Source organism: Panthera pardus, unplaced genomic scaffold (assembly GCF_024362965.1).
Source record: "Panthera pardus isolate Hobbes unplaced genomic scaffold, ASM2436296v1 HiC_scaffold_16, whole genome shotgun sequence".
NCBI lineage: Eukaryota > Metazoa > Chordata > Mammalia > Carnivora > Felidae > Panthera > Panthera pardus.
The window spans coordinates 156,206,578-156,228,347 of record NW_026526721.1 but is presented as its reverse complement, the minus strand read 5'-3'; the positions used below and the strand labels follow the sequence as shown (position 1 = coordinate 156,228,347).

General features: G+C 43.1%; 1 protein-coding gene and 1 long non-coding RNA gene across 2 annotated transcripts in view; one reads left to right on the top strand and one right to left on the bottom strand.

The window, feature by feature from the left end:
* The window catches only part of SNRK (SNF related kinase), a 59,023-nt gene extending 45,795 nt beyond the window's left edge, over positions 1 to 13,228 (bottom strand). The window contains exon 1 of the mRNA XM_019418551.2: positions 13,101 to 13,228. The gene's annotated coding sequence lies outside the window, so the exon portion shown is untranslated. The remainder of the gene's footprint in view (positions 1 to 13,100) is intronic.
* Positions 13,229 to 13,269: 41 nt separating this feature from the next.
* Positions 13,270 to 21,319, top strand: LOC109248692 (uncharacterized). The gene is made up of 4 exons (XR_002072202.2): positions 13,270 to 13,933; positions 14,311 to 14,352; positions 20,399 to 20,647; positions 20,983 to 21,319. It is a non-coding gene; the product is annotated as an uncharacterized LOC109248692 (long non-coding RNA).
* Positions 21,320 to 21,770: the final 451 nt, after the last annotated feature.

The following is a 21,770-nucleotide window of genomic DNA, read 5'->3' as shown; positions in this document are numbered from 1 at the left end:
CCATTACCCTTGCTTCCCTCTCTCCACCAGCCCGTCTCATCCAGCCTCTAGGCAAGGCAGTGGGGTAGTCGGGCGTGGCCGAACACTGGCTCGGAGCGCCGAGGACTGGATCTGAAACCCAGCTCCCCTACCAGTCGCCATGGGCCCTGAACAAAACCTGACCTCCCTGTATGATCAGTTTCCCCATTAGAAAATGTTAGTAGTAAGAGTACAAGTTCACAGGTTGTGGGGAGAATTAAGTGAGTTAGTACAGCAAAAAGGTTTGCAATTAAGCCTGACACAGAGGAAGCAGTAAACACTAGCTACCACCACCACCACCATTATTGAAACGATGGTGTTCTCCTTCGTCCAAATAGAAATGCTTTTACTGTTCCACCCTACTGCGAGAGAATGAATTTACAGAGCTGTCCAGTTTCCTAAAACATATTAAACTGAAAATGACGGATGCAAGACTGTAATGCAAAGAAAAGAGTATCTCTAGTTGGGCATCAAAGTCTGATAATTTTTCCAAAAAAATCCCACAAAATCTAAGTATTTGCTTTTGAAATATCAAGAGGACCTTCTTTCAACTCTACCCTTTCAAAAAGAACTAAATGTTCCTTTACATTTTCTTCCCCGAAAGTAATATATTCTTACAGAGAATCTAGAACATATAGACTAGGAAGCAGGAAGAATTAAAAGGCATCCGTAGTTCTACCACTGAAGATCAGCGCCATTAACATTTTGGCAATCTTTCTGCAAATATTTATACAGTTTCTTCTTTGTTTTCAAAGGTGTGATCATTCTACACATAACTTTATATCTTGGAGCCTACTTTTTTCACTTGACATAGCACTTTCCTTTTAATATTTTGCTTCAATTATGAAGTTATGAAAGAAATATCTGTACAATATAGGGAAAAATACAATTAGAACATATAAACTGACAAAAAGAATTTTTTCTTACAAATCATCCAATTTTCTACTGTCTGAGACAATCTCTGTTAGCAGTTTGGTACAAAGCCGTTCAAATTATTTTCTAAGTATAATATATGCCAAGGAACAAATTTTTTTTATAAAATGGAATAATACAGACAGACACAAAGAGAGAGAGAGGTTTACAACCATCTTAAAAGTATTTCTCTCTACAAGTTGATACAAATTCACTTTAGAAAATTTGGAAAATGCAGAAAAGCACAATATAGGAAGAAAAAAATCACCTTATACTTTCTTTTTTTAATTTAATTTTTTTTAAGTTTATTTATCTTGAGAGCGAGAGAGCAGGGGAGGTGCAGAAAGAGAGGGAGAGAGAGAATCCTAAGCAGGTTCCACACTGCCAGCACAGAGCCCAACACAGGCTTAAACTCACCGTGAGACCATGACCTGAGCCGAAACCAAGAGTTGGACGCTTAACCGACTGAACCACCCAGGCGCCCCCATTCACCTTATACTTTCATCCAGGATGACCTCTCTTCATCTTTGAGTATATATTCTTCATACCTATGCTTCTTACAAAGCTAAGATACTAGATGTGAAGTCTCACAACTTTTTCCTCTACTTTATATAATATTTTCCCACCGCACTGAATTCTTCTACGTCAATATTTTTGACTACATAATAAAGATGATATCTTTTAAAACAGCAAGACCACTAAATGAGGCCCTGCTAAAGCAGTCTTACTTAGCGTATGCTTCCACATGCACATAACCGGGCTGGACCAGAATGAAACAGGCCAACTAGCCTCAGAGCGTTTCTAATATGGAGATTCATGTTTGAGAAACAACTACCAGTACATGTTGCAAGAATATACCGATGTTCTCCCAGCTAAAGAGAAGCAAACTGAAGTGTGCGGGCGTGGCTGGAGAAGAGGAAGGAAGTGTGGGTGGCCCGGCACACATTTTGCAAGCTGCTGAAAACAGTTGTAGAACCAGCCTCTGTTCAACCTACTGTCATTTGGAAGTCACCCTGTTTGGCTGGTCAAATTCACTCTTAGACTGGAGATTTGCATGGACATCACCACCACTACAGTGTGGTCTGTATGTCAAACAGATACACGGACACACTACTCACACCTCCCCCCACCAGGAGAGGGGAGGACAAACAGCACACTGAACACCGCCACCCATGGCATAAGCAGGGGAGTGGAAATGAAAGGGCCACATGCGTGAATTAGGCTACTTCTACTGCCTCTCCCCATTTTACTTGGGATATTGTAAATTTCCTCCTAAAAGCAGACCACCAGCAGTTACATACACAAAAACCTCCCAAATTAAACGCTTAAAAAAAAAAAAATCCGTACCAATGCTCTCCCTCTAATACAGATAACTGAAAGATGAGTTTCGCAAAGCCACACTAAAACTGCATTTAAGCTCGTTACGTACGAAAATCATCTGCTATCTTTTATAGATACCAAAAATGAAAACCATGATTTTTCCTCATGGAAAATACTAGGCTAACCTGTGTGTTTATAGAAAAATTAACGTAAGTGGAGAACTGACTCTCGATGAATACTACCACGCTGATCTTACTGCTAAAATTTCAAAGATACCCGTAACAAAAATGGCATAGGCTGAAGAGAGTAGACTAAATCCTCTGAGAATGTCAGTAACCCCCAGGTCAAGCAAAATAAACACAACTCTACACGCAGTTGCCACTGCCGTTCCGTTTGTCCAAAGTAAACAATATTCCACATTTCTAGAATAGCGCTCCTCCTCCTGGGAGTTACCAATATAAGCCATAAATCAAAGATGAAGAAATCACAAATAGGTCAAGAGGTCCTTAGTTACGGAAGGATCCAGAGTTTTTCACTGATCAGCTTGATATTACCACATGGTTCTCACGTAGCATTACGCGGTCACCAGTCTGCACTCACCGGATGGACTCGAGATAGAACTATAAATTCAAAGGTTAAATTATTAATTATCAGAAATGTCCAAGTAGGCAAAATTATACCTCCAAATGTCTAGGAAAGTATTTTCCAAGGGAAGGTAACCGCCTACTATTTTGCAAGTTTTCTTCCAAGTGGTCACTTTTAACGGACACCCCAGGGGCAACTGAGGTGACTAGGACCGGCGGGCTAAAAGGACTGCTCTGCTCTTCAGGCAGTGACTGGGTCACCAGTGCAGATCGATCTCAGGAAGCACCGACTTACGTAATTTTACTTTCCCTAAGTGAAACAAGCAATGGCCCAGGATACATCAAGGAATTTTAACATACCCAGTAGTCAGGCAATTTATTAGCTGATATAGAGTAGTACTATTTGCAAAGAGGAAGGGGTTAACATTCAAGCCACAAAACTCGGACCAGCAGTGCAGACAGTAAGTTCCAAATTCCGAAACAGAATCTGCCTCTTGTTAAAATGATGAAAAATGCTAAGTGTGTCACCATTTCTGGTGACAGCCTGGTATAAAAGTGCTCACATAACACATAGTGACTTAAGCGAAAGCTGGTATGTAAAAGTTACTCCAAGATAAATAAAGGCAACTCACAATTACTCCTTGTTGCCAGGAAAACAATGAAAGTGGAAGTTGGGAGAATTTAAAAACTTAGTAATCTAAATCTCTCTTCCAAATTTTTATTAATGCTGTCAAAATCCTGTCATCTTTTTCTTTCCTTGCTGATATCATGATGAAGATGCTCATTAAAAAAAAAAAATGGTCAAAAAAGAATACTGGAACAGAAAAAAGTAAACTAATCTATAAACAAAAATACTGGTCTCTAACATTTCATTTACTTTTGCTTAAAAGACTTAATCATTTGAAGGGCGCCTGGGTGGCTCAATCAGTTCAGTATCCGCTTCGGCTCAGGCCATGACCTCGCAGTTCATGGGTTCGAGCCCCACGTCGGGCTCCGTGCTGACAACCCAGAGCCTGGAGCCTGCTTTGGATTCTATGTCTTCCTCTCTTTCTCTCTCTCTGCCCCTCCCCCACTCATGTTCTGCCTCTCTCTCTCCCTCCCTCTCTCGAAAATAAACATTAAAAAAAAAAGACTGAATCATTTGAGATGCTTTTACATTGTTAAGTCTGCAAATTATCTGATTTCTGAAAAGCAATGTGGTAAAACATATATCAAGAACCTTAAAATAATACTCTTGATTTGATAATCTCACTACTAGATACACATTTTAAAGGAAAGAAGATGTTGAAAATCTTTACAGTTAACAATGTTCAATGGTATTTATGTATGCAAAAAAATTAAATAACCTAAAGGTCTACAGTAAGAAAACAATTAAATAAATCACAGTATACCTAACATTAACACTATGCAGTCATATTTTCAGGCTATTTAATCTCATGGGAAATTCTCACAATAAAATGTTAAGTAAGAAAATTCATATGCCAAATTTCATGGCATATGATCTCAATTTTTTAAGCGTATAATTTGTCTGCACATATATTTTAAAAATACCAAAATGTTAAGATGGTAAGATTACAGAATTTTTTTCTCTTTATGTTTTTCTGTTCTTTTCAAATTTTTGGCAGTGAGTGTGTGCTGCTTTTATAACCTAAAAAAGACAGAGGTTATTAAAATTTTGACTTTTGGGGAGGCTCCTGGGTGGCTCAGTCGGTTGAGCGTCCGACTCCTGAGCTCAGGTCATGATCTCACAGTCCGTGAGTTTGAGCCACGCATCGGGCTCTGTGCTGACAGCTCGGAGCCTGGAGCCTGGAGCCTGCTTCGGATTCTGTTTCTCCCTCTCTCTCTGCCCCTCCCACACTTACCCTCCTCTGTCTCTGTCTCTGTCTCTCTCTCAAAAATAAAAAAATAAACATTATATAAAAAATTTTAATTTTTACTTTTTTGTAAACAATTATCCAATTTACTTTTCCACTAAGATCTATGAAAAGACTAATTCCCCTAAAAACATATTGTCCAAAATCTATTTATGTCATGTTAATAAACAAGACATAATCAAGGAAATATTTTGCTTCCCTTGTGGGACAAGGTATGCAATTCCTTCAGGCTGAGGAAAGAAGAGGAACGCTGAGCCTATTTTCATTAGCAAATATTTGAGCCCTAATTGTGTAGGACATAACACAGTATCCTTTACAATTTTACAAATAAGTTATCTACATATAAAAAGATAAATAACTACACAGGTTAGTCTGGGTGAGGCGTGCCAAAGGAAGAGTAGAGGACTCCAAGAAGGCAGGATCCCAAAGACAGGGCAGCCCACAGACCAGAGCTTATCCTTGAACAGGGAGCAGTGGAACACCATTCTCAAAACTGGGGGAAGGAAACAGCAGAGCGTGCATACGGCTGGTTTCAGAAAGGACAGTATCAGCTTGGGTGCAGTTATGATTTGGGGTAGACGTGAGGTAAGTCAGCAGGGTTAAGAAGGCTGATCCTGAGAAATACCTAATGGCTTACCACTTAGGCAACTGTGATGAACTCTGACTTTCTCAAAACTCATGGAAAACTTGCCATACTCAATAACTCACCATATAGCTATCTTTGAATTACACTTGTTTCGTTAAAGTGTCACTAAAGAGTTAAAAATGCACAGACGCAGCTTCTAACCACAGAGCTGATAAGAGGTCTGCACAGAAGAATAAAACTCTAGATAGTAACGTGAAAGCAACACACAAATAAGGTCATTGGAGGATTGAAACCAATTTTAAAAGCTCACCGTCCACTTTACAGTTCGATAAAACAGCAGTTTTTGTTTTGACTCCGATCAGATCGCTCATTATCAACCCTACTACCAGCCCAAAAACCTACTACTAACCTAAATACGATTATACAGATAGGAGTCCCGTCCCATAACAAAACCACAGTTGACTTTGTTTCATTTCAAATTTTAAAAATGTCTTTTACTGCCACAACCGCTCCTTTTAGAATTCCAGGTTTGTGGTAATGCAGGTCTCAAAAAGAGTAAACCATGTCATTTCTGGGGATCTATGTAGGTAGTGGACTCCACATTTGTTTCATCACTTATTCCTCACAATCAGCAACGTCACAGAAATATCACACCCATTTTTACAGATGAGAAAGCGGGACCAAAGAAGAAAAGGACTTCTTTGCCCCAGTCCTACACCCAGGAAAGGGCTGCCCAGGTTGGACTCCAGGTTCCACTGACTCTTGGGTCCTCCACTTTTTCCTGCAACAATACGAGACGTCCCTTTTACCTAGGCCTTCCTAATTCCAAAATAAGTCTATTTGGGGGTGGCTGAGTAGCTCAGTCGGTTGAGTGTCCAACTTCGGCTCAGGTCACGATCTCCCAGTTGGTGAGTTCAAGCTCCGAATCTGGCTCTCTGCGGTCAGCACAGAACCGGCTTCGGATCTTCTGTCTCCCTCTCTCTCTCTCTCTCTCTCTCTCTCTGCCCCTCCCCCACTCATGTGTGGACGTGCTTTCTCTCTCAAAAATAAAACAGACGCTTAAAAAAGTAAAAAAATAAAAGAAATCTATTTTGGTATTTCTCGCATTCCTCTAATTCTGATATGCTAAGCTACTTACCTAGCCCGGCAATCAATTAAATGGAGGAAATTCCCTAACATCACCAAAGACTTAGCTAATAAACATCATTAACAAATAATTCCATTACAGACTTCTTGAAACTTCTTTTTAAGAAATGAAATTACAGGCAAATAACTATTCAAAAGACAGACTGAGATATTTACTGATCATGTAAAACTGGAATGGCACCTTAAAAATAACTTCACCTTAGAGTTTACACACAATTTTGCGATGGCAAGAACAGCCAGTGGCACAGAACAGCCAACACAAAATAAGTAATTCAGATAAATTTAGGAGGTTCTCTTTTCTGCTTAAAAATTGTATCCTTTCCGAAACGCAATTTTAATATACTTTGCAAATTACATTCTCTCCATTTGTTTCTGAAAAAGCATTTTCCTTTGAAAGAGGATTAGCAAATACCCATAAAACAGGAGAGCAAAGGACAAAATCAAGCCCTGAAATGGAGACTGAATGAATATTCTCACTCCACATTGTCTTTAGTACACATAATACTTTACGCCAATAACGAGAGAACTGTTTCACTTGTAGAAAATGAGGTAAAACAGAAAGCCAAACTTTACTTTAAAATTCAATCACTCTGCTTTTGTCCACTGTTATATAAAAGGCTATAGAGTATTATGACTATTTTAAAAAGAGATCCATGAACAGTACGCTCCAGCTTCATAATCTCTCTGTGAATATTCGTTAGTATATCGTCCTAAAATGAACTTTATCCATGTAAGTTACACTGCAAGAGCAAAACCTACATTATCTAAAACATAATCTCTCTAATAAAGAAAAACCAACACAAATGAATATGTATTTTTTAAAATCTTTTTTTAAAGTTTATTTCTGACAGAGAGAGAGAGCGAGCGAGCGAGCTAGGGAGGGGCAAAGAGACAGAGAGGGAGACACAGAATCCGAAGCAGGCTCCAGGCTCTGAGCTGTCAGTACAGAGCCTGACGTGGGGCTCGAACCCACGAACCGTGAGATCATGACCTGGACCAAGGTCGGATGCTTAACGGACTGAGCCACCCAGGCACCCCGGATGAATACGTATTCAACCCAGTTTATTATTCAAACATTTCCCCCTAGCTATGCAATATAAAGACAATATACTGGCCTAAGAGGTGTGTACACAGAGCAGGAGGAACATCAGAGAGGAGCTGGGAGGGTATCCTAAGTTTTAACATTTCACACTACCACATGGTCAACCTTTTTTTTTTTTTTTTTTAATGATTTATTTATTTTTCAAGGGGAGAGCCAGAGCGTGAGCTGGGGAGGGGCAGAGAGTGAGGGAGACACAGAATGTGAAGCAGGTTCTGAGCTGTCAGCACAGAGCCCAATGTGGGGCTCGAAGTCGCGGGCCGTGTGACCTGAGCCGAAGTCGGACACGTAACCGACTGAACCACCCAGGCGCCCCGGTCAACCTTTCTTATAATCCTCACCACAGAACTGCACTTTAACAATGATCAAAATTCATTTATTCAGCAGATGTGAGCAACGGCATCATAGCAACAGAAAGAGTACCACAGAATCTGGAGCCCAGGAAGTTACTCAACTTCTATGAATAGGTACATCTCAATCTATAAAACAAAGATAATCACCACCTTGGACACTTATTATGAAGGTTAAGTGGGATAACACATATTAGCAGGATGTGAGTAGGATCAAAGTCACCCACTGTTTTTCCTCCAACTTTTCAGAACTGGCCTTCCTCCCGGGAGACTCTGACATCTGAGAGGGGTTATATACTTAGCTCCCCCCTTCTTTTCATATCCCCTAACAGGCCCGAGTTACCCCCCTAACTAGACGCCTCTGCTGCACATACCAGGAAGATCACTGCCACAAGGTCTGTGCGGTCTCTTACAGGGACAGATAGGCTACAAGAGGCGTCCCTTTCCCAAAAGCTACCTTGGAGAGTTCATTCAGGAGGCGTCTCAGAGACATTCATTTTCTCATCTGAGCTAAGAGGTGAAATTGGTGATGACGGGGAAGAGGCTTTTCAGAAGAGAAACCTCAGAGAGCTTACTGTGACCGGGGCAATAATGCATGCAGAGCATAGGAGATGAGATCAGACAGGGAGGCAGGGGCCAGATACCCAAAGGGCCTCGTATTCCAAGCAAATCAGCCGCGGTTCCTCAAGTCTGGTGAGCCCTTACCGTGCTTCAGGGCCCAGCTTAAGGTCAACCCTCCCGAGCGTGTCCTTGCCCTCCGCACACCCCCACACACCAGCTCCCGTGCCCTCTCACAGTGCCATTCCTTTCCCATCAGGGCCCTTATCACAACTGCGGTTATAATTACTCAGGTGATTATGTGAGTAACAATCTGTGTCTCCACTCAGCTAAATGAGAACTTCAGTCCGTGTTAAGGCCCACGTCCATTTTATTCCGGTCTGTATTCCAGGGCCTGCCCAGTATAGCATCTACCCGAAAGAGAGAGATTCATACTATTAAATGAACAAACGAAAGCTGGCACTAAGAAGCCAAAGAAGAATCCTGTGCAGGGGAACGACAATCAGAGATGACAGTTACACAAACCACTCTGGCAGCAAAGTGACGACCAGACTGGCAGGGCAAGACTACAGCTGGGGGGACTACTGAAAACGTCTCCAGGTAAATGATCGCTTACTGACCTAAACATGAAGGCCGCCAATATGCGGGCAGTGATGATGAGGATGTAACAGAGGAGACCCATTCAGGAAGCAGAAGCCAAGAACTCAATGCGTGGGGTGAGGGGAAGCAAAGAGGGAAATCCGGAATGGTTCTGGCGGAGAGTGGTAGCAGAAGTGGTGCCATTCACTCAGACGGGAAACGCGCAGGACAGGAACAAACATTTCCTGAGCATGTACTACATGCCGGTACCAAGCGAAGACGTGCCCTCAGCTCCAAAATTCTATGATTGAAAAACAATTTAAATTTAGCTCAGCTGTATTACAATGGCTGTTACCAGGATGATAAAACCCAACAAACTAAAGTTTGGAGTTTTGAAGTTTTTTCATCAAGACACCACTTGGGGACACGGACTATGCATGAGGCATTACTTCGGTCTGGGGATGCTAAAATCAAAGAAGTGGTCTCTGCCTTCCAGAAGCTGAGTCTTCTCAGTTTGAGAAAAATAACTGCATGTCGACAAGGAGACCCTGAGGCCCAGGGAGCCTATGATCTGACCGTTTCTATGACCTGTAACCCACGCTTCTGGAGCACAGACTTGATAACCTACATGACATTTCCAGGCCAATACACAGCCGAGGGGGTATTTAGATAGGCCCAATCCTGTTTTGAGCCTAGAGACGCTGCAGAACCTAAAAATCGCAGCACAGGGTCTGTGACGGACTCTGAAGTAACTGCCATGGTACAGCCACGTGGCAGCACTTTGGAGGGTGCAGGTAGGAGAGACAAAGCAGCCTGGTTTGTCCCAGGAAGAGCCTACCTGAGCAGAGGCCAAGTGCTGGAGGTGCCCAAGCAGGATCTCAGGAGGTTCTGGAAGCAGCAGAGAAATAAATGTTCAGGGAAGGTACGGCAGGAACCCTCTTTTAGACAGGCTCCTCCCCTACCAGCGGCAAGAAATGGTTTCCCACGGGACAGGAGGCCTCAGCCCAGGGCAGATGTGCAGAAAAGCAGATGAGGAAACAATCCAGTGCGAATAACGAAGCTCCAGATCAGCCAGAGCAGACAACACACTTCCAGTGCCTTGCGAGGCTATTAAGCCGGAGAGATTTTACACCAGCTGTTTCTAAACAAAAACAAAAGACCAAAACCCTTCCCTCTCCATGCCCAAAGCTCCTGGCCCACGCTTCTCCCTTCCTTTTCATATTCTTTGAAACCAGAACTGTCTTTACCTCCACTCCCTTTCACCCACTCGGATCTCAGTTCTTCCTCCACCACTCCACCTCAGCTTTTCATCCTCCCTGAACCTTCTGAGCACCCTCCCCTTTTCTCGGCCTGGGATCTCTACCTGTCCCTCAGGACCAGTTCATCGTCGCCTCCTCCGTGAAGCCTTCCCAAGTCAGATTGTTCCTTGCTCCCACCTTTGTGCTTCTACAGAGCTGTGCCTAAGCCTCGGCACAGCAGCCGTTGGACCCTATTGTTAGCGTTGACTTCAGTGGCCCTGACAGCCTGTAAGCTCCCAAAGGCAGGAACCGGTTTTTACTCAATTTTATATTGCTGCCCAGAACCCAGGGCTGCGAAAATAAGCATGCAAAGGTGCCGTGAATATAGCATAGGTTAAGCTTATCTTCAAAACTTCCAGAATCTACTCAAGTAACTTTTCCACCTAAGTTGCTCTAAGAATTTACCTGCACACACATACAAACACCTAAATTATGAAGAACAGTTTTATTAGAAAAGCATCTTGGTTAAAAACTCTGTCTTCTAGTTAAGCAAACAGCGTGCATGCAGTTAAAACAGGGCAAGTTCCTCATCTATGTTTTTAATTCCTAAAATTCTGATCATGCGGCAAGTTCACTTGTGCCCTTTTCTTCCTGGGCAGCTACTGAGCTCTTAGGCCCAGACAAGCTGCTACAGGGAAGACACCAGGCCTTATTTATATCAACACCTAGAGCCATGGCTGTTTAATTATCTCCAAAAACAAGTAACTTCTTTCCCATTTAGTTTCACTTTCTGTATGACAGAAACAAACACCCACAGTAAGGGTTAGATAAAGACTATTTCCTGTGACCAGTAAAAGTATCATGAAAGCCCCTCAACTTTACTAAGGACATATAAAAACCTTCCTTTTAGGAATATGGGATTAAATCTGAATATAAAGTCCAATTTATATTTCTGTTCTAGAAAAATAAAAATTAGGATAACTTCTGAGTTCTTGTATGTTTTAAACTCATGGAACTTACTGCAACAATACTGAAAACTTTACTCTTAATAGTGAAAAATTAATAGGGTGAGAATCATTTCTGTGCCTAAAATAATATAAAAACCGTGCAGATTTAAAAAAGACAAAGGTGACACTCAAAGTTCCCTGCCTAGAAAACCTTGAAGATGTAAGAAAAGTTAGCACCATGCACTTAATTTTTCAGTTACTACACTGCTTCAATATGTGACCTTGGGAATGTCATGTAATTTCATTTCTAGTTCTGTAAAATGGGAATGTCATCTATTTTCCAAATAGGGACAATACAATAGTCAGATAAAAGAATCAATACGTATTTTTCTTTTTCTTTTCTTTTTTTTTTTTTTTTTACAGAAACTTGTCTAATTAGTATGCTTAAATCACCACTTGTACAGTGCATTCCTCCTCAGGAATCCAATTCCAAGAGAAATATTTAAGCAGACGTTGAAGACAGATTTCCTTAAGGGAATGGTTTTATAAATCTGGAAAGCAATGTAATAAGATCATAAATTAATAAGTTGATTACATAAACCTTGACAGCTCCTGGCTTTAAAGCACACTAATACACATTCTGATAAATTAGACTGATTTGAGACACAGTGTCCCAACCCAGTACAAGGAACCCGAACCGAAGCATCTGATGTTTGAAAGAAATTTAGTGAAAATTCAGCTGAAGCGTCTGATGTTTGAAAGAAATGTAGTGAAAATTCAGCAGGATACTCAACATCTGCAGTTCCATCACTTGTAAGCCATGCTTCACCTTAAAACCTGGTAAGATGGGAAACGCATTAAATCAGCTTTACCACCCGCTCCTAAGACTGAGAATGCACTCAATTTTATAAAAGAGAAAAAAAGTAACCTGACAATTTGCAAGGTCCTATATCCTCAAACCTCGATAAAGAACCCTACTGCTAAATTCTCCCCAAATACTGAGCGTGAAACCGATCTCGCCAAGAAGCTATCTGATTGTACCTGGTCCGACTGTCAGGAACAGCACAGCTCCAAGAACCCCCCACTGCCCTCCCCCCAACCCCAACCAGGAAAACAGACTGTCACTTTCCCAGATCCCAAGTCCAAGTTAAAGGCAGGAAGGTTTTTGCAAAATGGTCCAGAAAGAATTCAACAGGCGATGACTACGGTAAAGAACGGATTGCTCTCCCAATCCGGAAAAAAAAAAAAAAAAAAAAAATTCTCGCTCTCCCCTGGGAAGGGCACTGCTCCTCCTTCCTTACCCCGATGCCCTTTCTCTACAGACAACAATATCCCCATTCTATTGTAAGCCTGCAGTTTTACCAAGGAAGCCCCTTGCTGCGGCCAGATTTCCAGATTCGTTTGAAAAAGGAAACACATTCCGAGAACACACACCCCACGAGAGAACCCAGGCGCGGGGAGCCCGGCCGGGGCGCGGGGCCCCGCGGCGCCGCACTCGGCCGGCTCGGGGCGGGGCGCGGGATGCGGGCGCCTCCCGAGGTGCCGCAATCCGGCCGCGGCCGCAAGGGCAGGGCCTCCGGGAGCCCGCGGCCGGCCGCCGCAGTGCCGGCTCCCGCCGGGCCCGCCGCCGCCGCCCCGCCGCCAGGCCGCGCCGCCGCCGCCGCCGCCGCGCGGGCTCGGGCCGCCGCAGTCGGGGCTCCGCGTCCTCCCGGGCCCGCGCTGCGGCCGGCGCGGGAAGCGCGGAGCGCGCAACTTACTTTCCGCCTGCGGCGGGCGCCCCGGCCCGGACGTCCAGCCCGGCGACGGCGCAGGCTACCAGGCGGCGGAGGCCAGCCCGCAGCCCCGGTCCACGGCCGCCGCGCCCGCCCGCACTCCGCGCTTGTCCCTACCTCAGCCGGCAGGAAGGCGTCCGTCTGCAGCGGCCGCGGCGCCGACGACTCCCTCCCGGCCGCCGAATCCCCGCACCCAGCGCAAATCATAATACCGAGCGGGCGGCCGGGCGCGGGGAGGGGGTGGGGCCGAGCTGCGCCTGCGCGGGACGCGCGTCACTGTGACGCAGCGCCGGGGCGGGGCGGCGGGAAGGGCGGGGCCGAGAGCACCTGCGGGCCCCGGCGTGCGGTCTGCCGGAGGGCGTCCTGACGGCGCCTCCACCGCGGCGGGTCCGGGCTGTGGCCGGCGGTGGGAAGCAGGTGAGGCGCGCCCGAGGAGAGGGGACGGTGAAGGAAGAAGCTCCAGGGACGTGGGACAGTGGCGGAGAAAAGTAGCGCGAGCTGTCGGGGGAACTCGGAGGGAAGGGACTGCGTGCGCACCTGACTGCGTCCTGGGGCAGGGGGCCGAGGGCAGCGCGTACTTTACCCTTTTAAAGGTTCACCGCATTTCCCGCCCAAGTTCAAGCAAGGCGAGAGAAAAAACCAAATATACATTCATGTGCATATATACACTTTTGTGTCGACCGTTTTATTTCTGGGAACCCAATTTGAAGGAATTTTGTTGATTTTATTGCTGTTTAAACAAAAGTAGAGAAGCCCACCATCTGAATGCAGCGTTGGCTAAAGGTCAGCGGGAGACCCTGTCCTGGCCCCATCAGTTAGCTGTCTCCACTGCGGACTGGGTGGAAAGGCAAAAGGTCGTGGAAAACGTTAAGGCACACGAAGTCCGGGATTCAAAACAGCAGACATTAACCATGGCACTAGATGGTTGAGTGACATGGTCACCAGGCCAGGTGGGTCAGAAAGGGAGCTTAGCCAAGGCTGGAGAGGGGTGCGGGGGGGAGGATCTCCTGACTCCTGCCCTTGCAGTCTTGTCTCGCAATGGCGATCAGCTCCGAGGTGCCTAAAAAGAGAGAGCCATGAAACCAGATGCCAGGTGTCTCCAATATGCTTTTCACTTTCTGTTTCTCCTTTCTGTCCACCTTTCCAATAAAAGACGCCTAGTAAAGAAGGACACAAGAATGAATGAAGGAATCAATTTTAAAAAGCTGCTTTGATGTTCCAAATTTGCTTAAATTGACCGGATGCAGAAGAGAAATATGTGGCTTTAGCAAGTGTCTCTTTGACCTGCAAATGTCAGAGACGGTTTTTTGTTTTTTGTGTTTTTCAGACTCCACATCAGCACTTTTGCATGTCTGAAGATGATTGAGAAGTAAGAGCGGCTTGCTGGGAGGTGCAAATTCTCAGGGTAGTAACGTCAGGGTTCCATTAAAGGGGGCCTCCTAATGCCCTAGTGTGGGGTGATGGATCATTGGCTGGGGAAAGCCTCAGGCTCTAGGCCTCTGGATGGGCCTCTGCTCCTTAAGGATGGGTCAAAGCCCAACGCTGGGATCACTCTGATTTAGAAAGAACATGAAAGAAAAATCTTACTTTGAAACTGACGTTGTCACTCTAACGGTATGTTAAGCAATAGCTCCTCATCACTTGGCTTGTGGAATTTGGTCCTTTGTTACTAGAAAGTTGGAAAACCATGCACCTTTACCCTCAGGGAGATACGCTATTTAGAGAACCCTGTCAGGGGAGGGGGGGACCACCAACACTAATGGTTTCCCAAGAGAATTCCAGTGGTTGATGGCCTCTGCCACCAGGCCTATAGCCCCTGAGATGTAACAGTAACCACAAAACAATGGCCATAATAGATAAGCTCTTGGAAAACGGTATTTATGTTGTTGCTTTGTAGCTCAGGTTTTGAATAAAATCTGTAAGTGTAACAAGGACGTAAGAGGAGCAAAACAATAAATAAAAAAGAACAGAATAACAGATTGATTTGAATAAAGTCAAGGATGCAGTCAATGCTGGCCACATGGCAAATCATTTATTCATCCCCAGTGTTTCTTGGGAAGCTGGAGAGCTGCTGGCAAGAACATGACCCATTTTCAGTTCCACACCGTAAATTTGGTAACGTGATCTGATTGATACTTAGGCAATATTTAAAAATCTACAAATACAAATTAAGATATTATGACTTAACTTTGACTTGAAGCAAATAGGTGTATTGTTAATGAAGAAGCCCCTCCTCCAGTCTGCCCTGGGGCTTTCTCCAACACAGACTGCTTTTTTAATGTTAGGTCTTTTTATGGACCCGTAAGAAGCTTTAATTAGATATACAGCACTCTACAAAACGACGAGATGGAACACGCAGGTTTGCATTACAGTCTCTGTGATTCAGATCTCACACATAACATAATGCCACCAATTTAAGGAAGAAGTTGTTTACTGGAAGGCAACCAGGGAGATGCTATAAATTAGATCAAGATGTGAAAAGCAAGCAGAGTCACGGAAGAATTGCCATTTTCATCTTGGGACATTCCCCGCTACCCCCCTGCAAAAGCAGCGTGTTCTCTTCTCTAGATATTGTTGGTTTTCATAATTGGTAAAAAAATTTTAAATAGATCTATTTAAAACAACAGATATTGAATACTCATGTACAGTTCAATTTTGAGTTGTGATATTTAAAGATTTTTCTTTTCCATATTTAATTAGTCATTTTGTACATTGATATTTGTGCATCTCTAAATCCTGGCTTCCTCCCAGTAGGAGCAAAATAATACTCCATTGGAGTGGCTTAGAGAGTTCCTCAAAGACTTTCCTCACCGCCCCCTTGGCATCAGTTGGCATGTTTAACTCTTTTATCTCAGGTGTCAGTTAAGGCCAACGTGTGGTGTGTGTGTGTGATACATTTTTGATGGTGGCAAACAAAGATCGAAAATGCCAGCCCTTGACTGCTTCTTTGCAACCTGTGAACTAGGAGACGTGGCAGTCATTGCCTGGTGTTGAATCCCAGCCCCACCACTTAAGGCTGTATGGCTTTGGGCAGGTTGCTTAACTCTCTGTTTGTTTCCTCCTCCGTAACATGGGGAAGGGTAGTGATAATGATACCTTTCTTATAAAATTGGTAGGAAGCAGTGGTTCTCAAATTGTGTTCCCTGGACCAGCAGTATCAGTTTGTTCTGGGAACTGAATCAAAATGCAAATTCTCTATTAAAACGGGGCCTGGTACACAGTAAGCGGTATATTAATGAATATTTTTAGATGAGTGCAATACGATCTTGCCAAGCTATACCAAGTTTAATTTAGGCCAGAAGAAGCCTGCCCGTGCCCTCCAGCAAGTGAATCCCTCCTTCATCCCACATCCGAAAACTGTAACATGGCCTGCCAAACCCTTCGTGACGGGGCTCCCACCTTCCTTTCTTGCTATTTCCGTTCTCCACGTACGCCGTATCTCCATCCTCCCCAGTTTTCAAAGGGAACCGCTTTTTCACACCTCCAAGACTTGGCCAGTTCTGTTCCCTCTGCATGGAAGCGTCACCCACCCTTTCTCTCCGCTTTCCGCACTTCGAATCTCACGAATTCCTACTTATGCTTCAAAACCTAACTGCAGTGTCCAGCCTCTTCTGTGGTGTGCCCCAAGCCCCGCCCGGTCAGAGCCAAGGATTCTCTGGGCCCACACCTCTTTGCAAATCCCACATACGGCATTTATCATTGGGTGCTGTAATTGTTTACTTTTCCGTTTTCTGGTTTTCTGTCGTTGGATCTTCAACTCCCAGGAGACGAGGATTTTAGTTCATTCAGATTTCTATTCCTGCCACTCGGCTCTGACATTTCAAGAGGGTAGCCCAAGGGCTCACACCACAGACTTGGGGTATTCTTCTTTTTTTTACAAAGGTCTTTTAAGAATTTGAATTAATGTGTGAGGCACCTGGGTGGCTCAATCAGTTAAGCGTCTGATTCTTGACTTCAGCTCAGGTAATGATCTCACTGTTTGTGGGATCGAGCCCCACGTTGAGCTATGTGCTGACACAACAGCTGCCCCCCCCCAAAAGAATTTGAATTAGTCGTGAACATTTAAACTTGAGAGATTTAATTTTCATGTTTAACCACTTTATTGAGGTCTAATTAGCAGATCATGAAGTTCACTCAGACTACATGGTAAAGTCAATGATTTTTAGTGAATTTATAAAGTTGTGCAGCCATCACCTTAACCCACTTTTCAAATGTTCCCATCTCTCCCCAAAAGTCTTCTCACGTGCATATGCAGTCAATCACACTCCAATTTCGAGTCCTCGGCAACCAATAACTTGCCTTGCATCTCTGTAGATTTGCCTTTCTAGAAGTGTAACATAAATGGAATAACGCAATGTTGTAGTCTTTGACGTCTGGCTCCTTTCACTTAGCAAAAGGTTTGTCCCCGTTGTAGTTCATGTAATTGTATCAATTCATTCCTTTTCATTGCTGAATACTATTCCGTGATACAGATAAACTATATTTTCTTTATTTCCAAATTTTTGCTATCGTGGATAACGTTATGAATAGTTATATAAACTCTACACGGGGACGTGTTTTCCTTTCTCAGGTATATTGCTGAGTGGAGTTGTTGGGTCATGTCATAACTCTTTACGCTTTAAACTGACAGATTATTTTCTAAAGTGACTTACTTTCTTATATTCTCATCAGCAATATATGAGGGTTCTAGTTTCTCCGCATCCTTGGCAACACTTGGCGTTATTTGACTTTTAGGTTACCGCTATTCTAATAAAAGTGTAGAAGCATCTCACTCTGATGTTAATTTGCATTTCTCCGGTGACTAATGATGTTGGTCGTCTGTCTGTGTGCTTTTTAGCCATTCATATATCTGCTTTGGTGAAGGGTCTATTCAAATATTTTGCCCACTTTTAATTGGGTTGTTTGTCTTCATGAGTTTTAGGAATTTGTTTTTGTATTTCAGATACAAGTCCTTGATTAGATATATGATTTGCAAGTATTTCCTCCCAGGCTGTGGTTTGTCTTTTCATATTTTTAATGATATCTTTAGAGGTGCCAAAGTTGTGCATTTTGATGAATACCAATTTATCCAATTTTTCTTTTATGAATCTTGTTTTTGCTGTCATATCTAAGAAATTTTTGCCTAAGCCAAAGTCAAAAGACTTTTTGCCTGTGTTTTCTTTTCAAGTTTATAGTTTTCAGTTTGACATTTTAGTCTATTATCCAATTTGAGTTAATTTGTATGCATGATGTAAAGTAAGGATCTATTTTATCAATGTATTTTATCATTGATTTGTTTTTTTGCATGTGGATAGTCAGTTGCCCCTGAACCATTTGTCAGAGTGTCATTTTCTAATTGAATTGCCTTGACACCTTTATTGAAAATCAGTTTACCTTCCTATACATTTCCGTTGATTTGTGTCTGTCTTTACATTATTGTGACATAGTCTTGACTATTGTTTTTTTTTTTAAGTTTACTTGTTTTGAGAGAGAGAAAGAGAGAGAGAGAATCTCAGGCAGGCTCTGCACTGTTAGCACAGAGACCAACCTGGGACTTGAGCTTACGAACCCCATGAGATCATGACCTGAGCCGAAATCAAGAGTCAGACGCTTAACCGACTGAGCCACCCAGGCACCCCTGTTTTCTTGTAAGTTTTGAAAATGGGGCAGAGTAAGTACTCCAACTATATTGTCCTTTTTCAAAATTGTTTTGCTATGGGAAGTATGTTGCACTTCCACGTAAATGTTAGGATCGTCTTGTCAATTTCTACCAAAACTATTTATTTATTTATTCTTTAATATGAAACTTATTGTCAAATTGGTTTCCATACAACACCCAGTGCTCGTCCCAACAGGTGCCCTCTTCAATGCCCATCACCCACCCTCCCCTCCCTCCCACCCCCCATCAACCCTCAGTTTATTCTCAGTTTTTAAGAGTCTCTTATGGTTTGGCTCTCTCCCTCTTTTTTTTTTTCCTTCCCCTCCCCCATGGTCTTCTGTTAAGTATCTCAGGATCCACATAAGAGTGAAAACATACGGTATCTGCCTTTCTCTGTATGACTTATTTCACTCAGCATAACACTCTCCAGTTCCATCCACGTTGCTGCAAAAGGCCATATTTCATTCTTTCTCATTGCCACGTAGTATTCCACTGTGTATATAAACCACAGTTTCTTTATCCATTCATCAGTGGATGGACATTTGGGGTCTTTCCGTAATTTGGCTATTGTTGAAAGTGCTGCCATAAACATTGGGGTACAAGTGCCCCTATGTATCAGCACTCCTGTATCCCTTGGGTAGATTCGTGGCAGTGCTATTGCTGGGTCATAGGGTAGGTCTATTTTTAATTTACTGAGGAACCTTCACACTGTTTTCGAGAGCGGCTGCACCAGTTTGCATTCCCACCAACAGTGCAAGAGGGTTCCCGTTTCTCCACATCCTCACCAGCATCTATAGTCTCCTGATTTGTTCATTTTAGCCACTCTGACTGGTGTGAGGTGGTATCTGAGTGTGGTTTTGATTTGTATTTTCCTGATGACATATCGGACAAAGAGCTAGTATCCAAAACAATTTTTTTTTTTTTTTGAGGATGGGATTTTTATTGGAGTTGAGTTGTATATATAGATCAATTTTTGGAGAATTGCCATCTTACCAGTAATGGATCTTAACAATTCATGAACATGGTATATCTTTCCATTTATTTAGATCTTTTAAAATTTCTATCAGCAGTATTTTGTAGTTTTTGGGTCTTACATGTCTTTTGTCACCTTTATTTCTAAATATTTTCCTTCTTAGTGCTATTATGAATTGCGTTATTTTCTTTATAGGTTGTTCACTATCAATATATAGAAATATTGATTTTTATATCCTGTGGCATTCTCATTTATTAGTTCTAGGTGGTATTTTCAGATACACTAGTATTTTCCAGATATAGGATCATATCATCTGTAAATAAAGACAGTTTTATTTCTTCTTTTCCAGTCTGAATGCCTTTAATTTCTTTTTCTTATCTTCTTGACAGCCTATAACTTATAGTATGATATTGAATAGAAGTGATATTGAATAGTTCTTTGGGATGCCTGGCTGGCTCAGTCAGTGGAGCATGAGAGTCTTGATCTCGGGGTTGTACGTTTGAGCCCCATGTTGGGTGTAGACATTACATAAAAATAAAACCTTTAAAAAAAGAAGTGGTGAGAGTAGATATTCTTGATTTGTTCTCAAAAACACTTTTAGTCTTCCACTACTAAGTATGATATTTGCTATAGGTTTTTTTAGGTGGTTTTTTATCTGTTTGAAGAAGTTCCCTTACATTCAGAGTTTAAGAGGTTCATCATGAATGAGCGTTAGATTTTGCAAAATGCTTTTTCTGCATGTATTGACGTGACCATGTAGGTTTTGTCTATTACATTAATATGACACATTATTTTTATTTTCAGATGCCAAAACAACCTTGTATCCCAAGGTAAGTTCTACTTGGTCATTGTCTCATGCTGCTGGGTTTGATTTCCTTGTTTATGTTCATGGGGCATAATGTGATGACTTTGGCCTCAACGAGCTTGGAAGTGGATTCTTTTCCAAAGCCTCTAGTTAGGAGCCTGGTCCAGCTAATGCCTTGATTTGAGCCATGTGACACACCGAGCAGGAGAGCCCTGTTGAGTCTGCCTGGACTTCTGACCTACAAGAAGGTGAGTTAACAAATATGTGTTGATTGAGCTGCTAAATTTGTGATAATTTGTTACATAGCAGTAGAAAACTAATATACCTTGTCCAGTTTTACTCTGCCATAGCTAGAAGTCCACCCACATGGCCGACTTAATTTCAAAAACTAAAATCAAGATTTCTGGCCCCTCTTGAAAAATGAGATCTTGCAACTTGAGATTTGAATTTCTCCTATGTCAAACCACTTGCTAGAGCTGAGCAGTGGCTCTCTGCCACCACCCCCCCCCCACACACACACACACACCCGCCTTGTTAGCCAGGGCCTCGCTTCCCCTTCATCTGCTCTGGTCCTTCACCCCAGGCCTACATCTCTAATTACTGGCCTGGCCATGGGACATCTGAATCTGGAACACCTGATCAGCACATGCCCAACTTGTCATGAGTGCTCAGTAAGTATTTGTTGAATAAATGAACCAAACCACAGACCCAGTGACATGGGGGAATTTTACATAAGAGTGCGTGAATGGACATTTGGGATGAGTGAGGTTGAGGGCGGTATACCCTTCAGTGCACTCCCAGGGGAGTTCTGGGTGTGGCGCACAGAGCCTGTCTGCCTAAAGGAGATTCCCTGGAAGTCCCGTTGATTTTCACATGCATCTCACTGGCTGTAGTGTGTCATATGACCAGCCCTAGTTCCAAAGTAGTGCCTCACGTGCCATCCCCATTCCCACAAGGAAATCAGGTTCTTACAGAAAGGAGAAAGGAAGATGGATATTGGGTTAGTGACTAGCAGTTTCAATACCTAGATATTGAAAAGGAACAAAACCAGCACCCCAGAGGCCCTTGTGCCCTTCCCCTCCCAGTGTTTCCCCCAATGGTAGCCACTCGTGACCTCTTATAGCGTTGCTTCCTAGAAAATGGAATGAAATGGAGTGTGTTCTTTTGAGTCTGGCTTCGTTTGCTTGCAGCATGAATGTTAAAGAAAAAATAGAACCAGTATGAGAACAACTCAGGTTTTCTAACACAAGACTTATTATTAGCCTTGAGGAAATCAAGATTGTCAGCGATGAAATTATCCACTTCCATTCCTTGAGTTAGTTATCACTAACTACCCATTTGCCCTTCAGCCATGGACAGTCCAGAAAAATG